This window comes from Mytilus edulis, chromosome 2 (assembly GCF_963676685.1).
Source record: "Mytilus edulis chromosome 2, xbMytEdul2.2, whole genome shotgun sequence".
Lineage (NCBI taxonomy): Eukaryota > Metazoa > Mollusca > Bivalvia > Mytilida > Mytilidae > Mytilus > Mytilus edulis.
In genome coordinates this window covers 91,343,175-91,351,063 of record NC_092345.1, presented here as the reverse complement: position 1 = coordinate 91,351,063, position 7,889 = coordinate 91,343,175, and the positions used below count along the sequence as shown (strand labels likewise).

The following is a 7,889-nucleotide window of genomic DNA, read 5'->3' as shown; positions in this document are numbered from 1 at the left end:
AGAGTCAGAAACGTAATAAAAATGCAAGGATTTTAAATGCAATATTGATAATATTCAAAATATCTAAACTTGTGCAAATCATTTTCGAACAATTATCACGAAGATTCATAAAAATAAAACAATTTCAAACAGATAAAAAAAAAAATAAAAAAAAAACTTGCTCGCGAAAAGTTTAACGCAATTTTATTCTTCAACTTTTTCAAAGTATTTTTTTCAAATTTTATTATTTTTTTCAAAATTTACAGGAACATCTTTCTTTATAAAACTAAAAATAAACCACCCAAAAACTCATTACTTTTGAAGTTTAAAAAAAATATTGCTATTTTCTTTGAGAATGTTTTTTTAGGCATGATAAATATACACATTCATCTGTAAATTAGAATGCTTTAAATTGAATTCTTTATAAAGGTTAAAGCTTAAATTCTTGAATTTACAATTTTCTTCGATAAAGATAAACATTGCTTTTCAAAAGAAAATGATTTAAAATTTATCGTTGGGAAGAAAATCAATCACAAAGCTCTTTGAAAACAGGTTTGCATGACTCTATAGACCAATTATGAATTTTTAAACGAGCAATATATATCGTGGATAATTTGATTTTCGATTTTGAGATCACGTTTGAAGCAATGCGATACTTTTCAATCTGTTTGAAATACTATAATACAATAACACAGTATGCATTCTTGTTAATATGTTTAAATCACGCTCGAATGACAAGAATAATAATGCTTTAACATGCGTTACAAAAATTATTTGTACACATAGTTCTATTCTTATCGAGTTGAAGCTTTATAAATTACTGAGGATCACGTGACAACAGCTGAAGGCAATACAGGACGACGTACGAATAATACATCTGAAAATAACAGTATTTTGATGACACTGTGAGATTTTTTAGTATTTCTTTTCTGGTGAGTACACTAAAATTTTAACTTTTAAATGTCGTTAACAGTTTCCCTGCGAATCATGCAAAAAATCAGTTGTTTTTATAATATTACGAATTTAATGGGTTAACTCAGACGATGAAAACCACAACAACATGGCCGCCATGTGTAATTTTCGTCTGTATTATTAAGTCCAATATGTTGAAATATAATATATTCTGATGAACGAAATATTGCGCTTTTCTACGTATTATTTTCTATAATATTTATCCGTTATAATTTCGATTAAAGGTAAATGAATAAATTGTAAAAGTATATAAATTTTAATTAATTTATCAGCTATATGTAAATGTACTGGCACTCTGCCACTAGGTAGCTCCGCCCACTAGAAGCAGACGATATGTTTCATGCGGCGAGCTGTTTACCGACATTGTTGCAAACATTTTGGTGATGCATTGATAATGCATTTTACTTTGTAATGTGCACCAAATGTGAAGGCTATTGATAAAACTATTTCAAGGACTGCACAATATACGTGTGAATCTCACACAGGAAGATAGATTTTATGTGTGTGGGATCATTCAGAACGAACAGAGATAAAATTGTCTGATCACCACACGCAGTGTTCATCAATCAAAAACTGTCATGTGATCAAGGTAGTAGAAAATATCGGATTAAAGAAGAATAATTGTAATAAATCACAGAGGATTAATTAAAAATCCCCTTGTCATTTATTTATTCACATTTGTAGGAAAGCATATGTAGCTGTATGAAGTTTTATTAATGAGAATTTAGTTTCTTATTTTAAAAGTAATTTTGTACATTGCATTATCAACCAAATAATTTTAAAATGAAAGAATGTTGAAGAACTGAAAAAATAAGTATGAATTATTAGATAATTACATATGACGTTTACAAAACATGCTTACTTAGATGATGAGTACCCAATACAATTTAGATAAAAAATGCATCTAAAATAAGATAACCAGTAAATATATTTTTTTGTGAAATGAACTGCAAAATGCTGATTTGTATCTACAAAGGATTAAATTATGCATAGCGCACTTAAACTTATAGAAATAAAGAAAGGAAATGTGTGTACTTTTATCAGGCGATCATTTTACAGAATATAGGAAAACACATTTGTAAATTCCCTCTTGCAGCACGTAAACAGAAGGCTATTAGATTGATCAAACTTTAGTTCGTTGTTGCAAGAGAAGTTATTGATTTTCTGGCAATACAGGAACTTTTCTTACAGAGATGCTGCTGTTATTTTCTGTATCCATAGAGAACTTACACATTTCCGTCATCAGATGAAATACGCGTGGGTATTTTTAAGTGTAGTTTTGCATGTGATGTCTAAATGTTACAGGGAAATCATACAATATATCTTTTTTGGTATTTGTCATACTTGTTATGATTTATGATACGGAACTACAAGTGCATGACGTAAAACAAGATTATATTTATGTGTACCAAAAACATGCGTGCACGCTGAAGCTTTATCGTATTTATAGTCAAATTAATTTATCAAGTTACGTGGATGTTGATGTTTTATTATAAGGACGAAACGTTTATACAGCTTTAATAGTTTTAAGCTATTTGTACAAATTCATCTGGGAATAAGCAAAACGTCACAACTAAAGAAGTGCTATATTTAGTTTTGAATTCTAGAGTTCATGAAATAAATGAAGTACAGGCGAATGCATTAATTTTGTTTTAATTGAATACGGAAATACAAACTTTCCAAATTGATTGGAAAAATTTGTAATTTTTGTTAACGACAGTAAAATACTGAGATGATTATTGGAAATGGGTTTCCTTAAAATTCCAGTGTTTATGAGAGAATGAATAAGTAATTATGTGAAAGTTTTTAAAAACGACAGTATTACAAAAACGATATAAAATTTATATAGAACCCTAACTTGAGTGGATTAATCTTTTAATTAATTTGTCCTTTCTGCTAAAGCTTAAATTTCAAATTAAAGCCGATGAAAAATAACGAACCAAGATAATTTGCATAAAATTAGATGATAAATGCTCAGTGCTAAATAATAATTCTCTAGCCAATACATTTATCTCGCAAACCTATATAATGATAATTACAATTATTTTTTTAAGTATTACATGGCTTAATAACTCATGAATGTAGATGACTTAAAAAGTAAATGACACACTGTTAATGGAAAGTGACGTTCGCTGTTGACTGATAAAACATTAACTTGTTCATGTGAATCCGGAAATCAATTGGATGATATACGATGGATGGAGAAGTTTGTGTTCAAGCAAAGGCTTACTACAAATCTGTTAACACATGGCTATGATATCAGATGAAATGTAAAAACACATATATGTTAAAGTTCCTTAAGTGCTGATTAGAAGAATTATCTTGAATTAATTGGATTGTCATTATTTCCGAAACTATGATGACGTCTTTTAACTTGTACAAACAAGGACTGTTCGCATCGACATCTAAGTACATAACACGTTGACTTCAGTGGAATTTGTATTATGAAATTGAGATAAAACAACGGCAAACTGGTTTAACGTTGGTGTTCCGAAGTTGAATTGCAATCGTTTTATATGCTGAATCATCAAAACATAAGTCAAAAGTTGAGTCTCGCAATTTGAATGTCAGCATTTATGAAAATGGACCTGTTTAATTATTAAAAAAAAATGTGCAAGAATTCAAACATTTATTATGATATTTTTTTTTTATTAACGTTCAAAATTAAAACGGTACACCAAAAATTGCCTTTCAGTGCCATTATGAAGGTGAGATCACGTTTGTTCATATGGCGTAAACTATAACAATGTACTATACTAGCCTTTAACCTATACATGGATGTGATAGACATTTGTGTAAATTGGAAGGTGTTTTATACAACAGATTAATTACAACTACAAATTTTTATAATTTATTTGACCTTGCTGAAATAAACGATACAGAACATTTGATTATCATGGAACAAATATCTCGATATTAATAGCAATAATGGTATACAAATTCGAAGAAGTGTTAAAGGACGAAAAAGTGTACGTTTATATACCATAACTAGAGATGTCGTAAATTTGTCACATCGCTCAGATTTGTTTGGTTGGGGAAACTCCACTTAGATTCAGTTTACAGTAGAACAAAATCGTTTTCTCCAACGTTTCCTATTTCTTCACTACACGACCTTCACAAGGCCTTACGCGATAGATGTAAATTAGTAAAGTATTTAACAATAACTTCATAGCTAGATATATGAAAACAGTTTTTTTAATATGAATTTTGAAAAGAAACCAACTGGATTTGGGAAAGTTTCCTGAAATGAGTACGTTGGTTAATTCATAAGCATAATTCCTGCTGGTTTATTGATTGCATATTTTACTTTAATGTACTTCGCGCCTCATTTTACATCATAATGTACTGTATATACCCCACAAATCTCTTTTAACAATAACGCAAACGTAAAGTATATTTCACTGCACTAAGGGGTATCTAAAATAATTAATACTTGCATGTGTCTTAGTTAGGGTATTAAGATTATAGACGTTTTAGATTACATTGAATTTGAACTATAACCCGAAATAATTAAAAGTATATATCAAGACACTATTAGTTTAATTTTTAACAAACAAGTTTTTGATTTTGTATATAAAGTATTAAATTTCTTGCAAGTCATTTCCTTATTTAAAGCATATAGTGTGTAAAGGGAGATGCCATCAATATACACATCTTCTAAACTTTTCTGTTAATGATATATACACTTTGTATTTAGCAAGAAATTATGCATGGTTTTACAGATTTACCAGTGATTTTGATATTCCTTGGGGATAGAAATCTTGTTAGGGTGTCGTTGTCTCTGTTGTTTTCATGTAGAAATCTATACTGATATTAGAACTCACCCAGAACTTGCTGAATCAGGTCTATTTACACAAATATGTGTTGGGGTACGTGTTGCTCACAACCTTGTTTTTATGTGTAATTGTTTGTGGATTGTTTTTGTCCGTTCGTCTATTTTTTGTTTTGGGAATGCTGTTATCAATAGTTTTCTTTGATTTGTGTTTTATTTAATTGTACCCTTCGTATCTTTTCGCTGCTTTCACTAGTTTTGGGGAATTCACGAGTCGACTGTATTGAACAACCTTAAGGTATCTTGTTTTGACCATGCACCTTTTGTCGTTGAGTTGTTGTTTCATTGACGTTAACCCAACATCCCTTTTTCATCGTTCGAATATTTGAATTAGATGCAACACTCCGGATTATCGTCTTATTATATATAGACTGCGAAGAAAGCGTTGACAAAAGCACATTATATTTGACATACACTTTCACCGCTTTTATAACCTTAGAAATTGCAAAAAGGAACATTTGATTCTTATTATTACATTTTCACGTTCTTAACATGAAATTTCGAGTAAAGTCGAGCTTTCCGTTGGTTTTGTTTTATATATATTCCTACGTTGTGATTGAAAGCTCGTTAGTGCTGTCATGGGTTTTTGCGTTTTATCGGCAAATGAAACATCACAAAAAATACAACAGCAGTGCTGCCTGTATATGTCAATCAAAAGAAGAGAATTCTTATATGAAACATCTATGAAGTGTAGTTATAAAATTATAAAAGATAGTATTCATAAAATATATGAACACAGCCCATACCGCATAGTCAGCTTTAAAAGGCCCCGACATGACAAATTTAAAACAATTTAAGAGAAAACTAACGGCCTTATGTACTAGTATGTACAAAAAATGAACGAAAAACAAGTATGTAACACATCAACAAACGACAACCACTGAATTACAGGCTCCTGACTTGGGACAGGCACATACAGAATATGGCGGGGTTCAACATGTTAGCAGGATACCAACCTGCCCCTAAACTTGGACAGTGGTGTAACAGTACAACATAGGAACGAACTATAAAAATCAGTTGAAAAAAGGTTCACTTGGCATCAGATGGATACAAATCGAAATAGAAATACATATAACAAAAACACAGAGTGGACTAGGCCGGGTACTTGTACATCCCAACAAAAAAAAGAAGACACAATACTCGCAGTTATACTGACAGCTATTTCAATGCCAATGACAACCGTCATACAAACAAATCATTAATCCAAGACAAAATTATCAAATCAGTACACACCAAACATCCAATTGGTTTAGTGTAAAGACGTCATAAACAGTCAGAGAAAAACTTTTTATATATATGATCTCAAAAGTCGTGATTTGCAGGAATTAGCTTTTGATATATATGCATTTAAAGTGTTATCGCTCGTCTTCCTCTTTTGATTTCTATACTGATCTTGGAATAATAGGAAAGGTGTTTAAGATATGTAATAAAACATGAACATGACTATATATTTTTCAAATACAAGAATCAGGTAAAATAGAGGGAAATATGTTACATGGTTTATTAATGGAGATAAATTATATTCCAAGTCCTGGACAGGTTTCAAAAAATGTGTGCGCTCGCACAAGTGTTATTGTCAGTAAGGGGATGCTGCAGACATTCGTGTTTTTTTTTTAACAACTGTATTATACATGTTATATGGAATCTAAAAGTGAACACCACGAAAATTCTTTAACCAAGAGGAAAATCTTCGAATAGCAAAATTCAGAATTTAGAATGAATACATAAATGCTGAGGACATGCTGTTTTTTTGTTTTGTTTTGTTTATAGAGATTATGATATTCGTTGTACCTTCCTGTAGATATTGAATAGAACATTACTTTTTTTCTTAAACTAAAGCATTATAAGCTAGTAAACCTGACAAGGTATACACTGTTATCAGGTCCAGATCTATCTGCCCTGAAATTTCCAGACGCATCAGACAACCCGTTGTTGGGTTGCTGTCCTTAATTTGGTAATTTTAAAAATATTTTTCAGTTCATGGTTAATATCTTGAATATTATAATAGATAGAGATAAACTGTAAAATGTAAAAATGTTCAGGAAAGTCAGATCTATAAGTACGTCATCATGAACAAAATTGTCAATTGATCCTATAGATTGTTATTGCTCTTTAAAGTCAATTCCTCACAATTCTTCTCCTCTAAGACAACTGGGCCAAATTGAACCAATCTTGGGCCTAAATCATCCTAATGGTATTTAGTTAAAAAATATATATCTGATAACCCCGCCCATCAACCAAGATGGCCGCCATGGCTAAATATAGAATCTATATGCCCTGAAATTTTAAGACGCATCAAGAACGATCAAGAACCGTTGTTTGGTTGCTGCCCCTTAATTGGTAATATAAAAATCAATTTGACGTTTTTAGTTTTATCTTGAATATTATAATAGATAGAGACAAACTGTAAACATCAAAATTGTTCAGTGTAAACATCAAAATTGTTCAGTTAAGTAAGATCTACAAATAAGTCAACATGAACAAAATTGTCAATTGACCCTATAAATAGTTATAAATAGTTATCGCCCTTTTAAAAGTAAAGTCTTCACAACTTTTTTTGTGATCTTTTTACAAAAATCTTCTCCACTTGATCCTTTAAATTGAATTAAACTTAGCTACTTAGCTACAATTTTCAATAGGGTATCTTGATTTAGAAATGTATCCGATGAGCCTGCCATCTAACCAAAATGGTCGCCATGGCTAAATATAGAACAAAGGGGTTAACTATAGAGGTCTATAGTAAACTTGTAAAAAAAAATTAATCACGTATTGAAAAGGAATGCAAATAACTGAATATGTACATTGGCTTTAAAACAGCTTTCAAGCAAAACATGCAGAAATTCCGACCGAGAGTTAAAATCATTCCTCAGTAAAGGACCTAAATATCGTCCCCCGTCAATTATTAATTGGAATGAGTGTCGTAATATCATCCACGACTCACTCCATACCTACTGTTTGAAATGGGTAAAACGGGAAAATGCTGACAAAAATCTTTGGACTCTTTTTTTAATTCAGTAATGAAGATAGATGATATTCGAATACAACATTTTAAAGAATATTTTACTCTTAACAACAACCATAAAAACCCTATTTCGCGTATCAAACA

The 7,889-nt window shown here is 30.7% G+C and overlaps 1 protein-coding gene across 2 annotated transcripts in view; it reads left to right on the top strand.

The window, feature by feature from the left end:
* Positions 1–783: 783 nt before the first annotated feature.
* LOC139513436 (polycomb group protein Psc-like) overlaps positions 784–7,889 on the top strand; it is a 47,336-nt gene continuing 40,230 nt past the window's right edge. The window contains exon 1 of one of the 2 annotated variants that reach the window (XM_071301908.1): positions 784–911. The gene's annotated coding sequence lies outside the window, so the exon portion shown is untranslated. Of the gene's footprint in view, positions 912–1,980; positions 2,209–7,889 lie in introns of those variants that run through there. The other variant, XM_071301909.1, reaches the window with a different exon arrangement.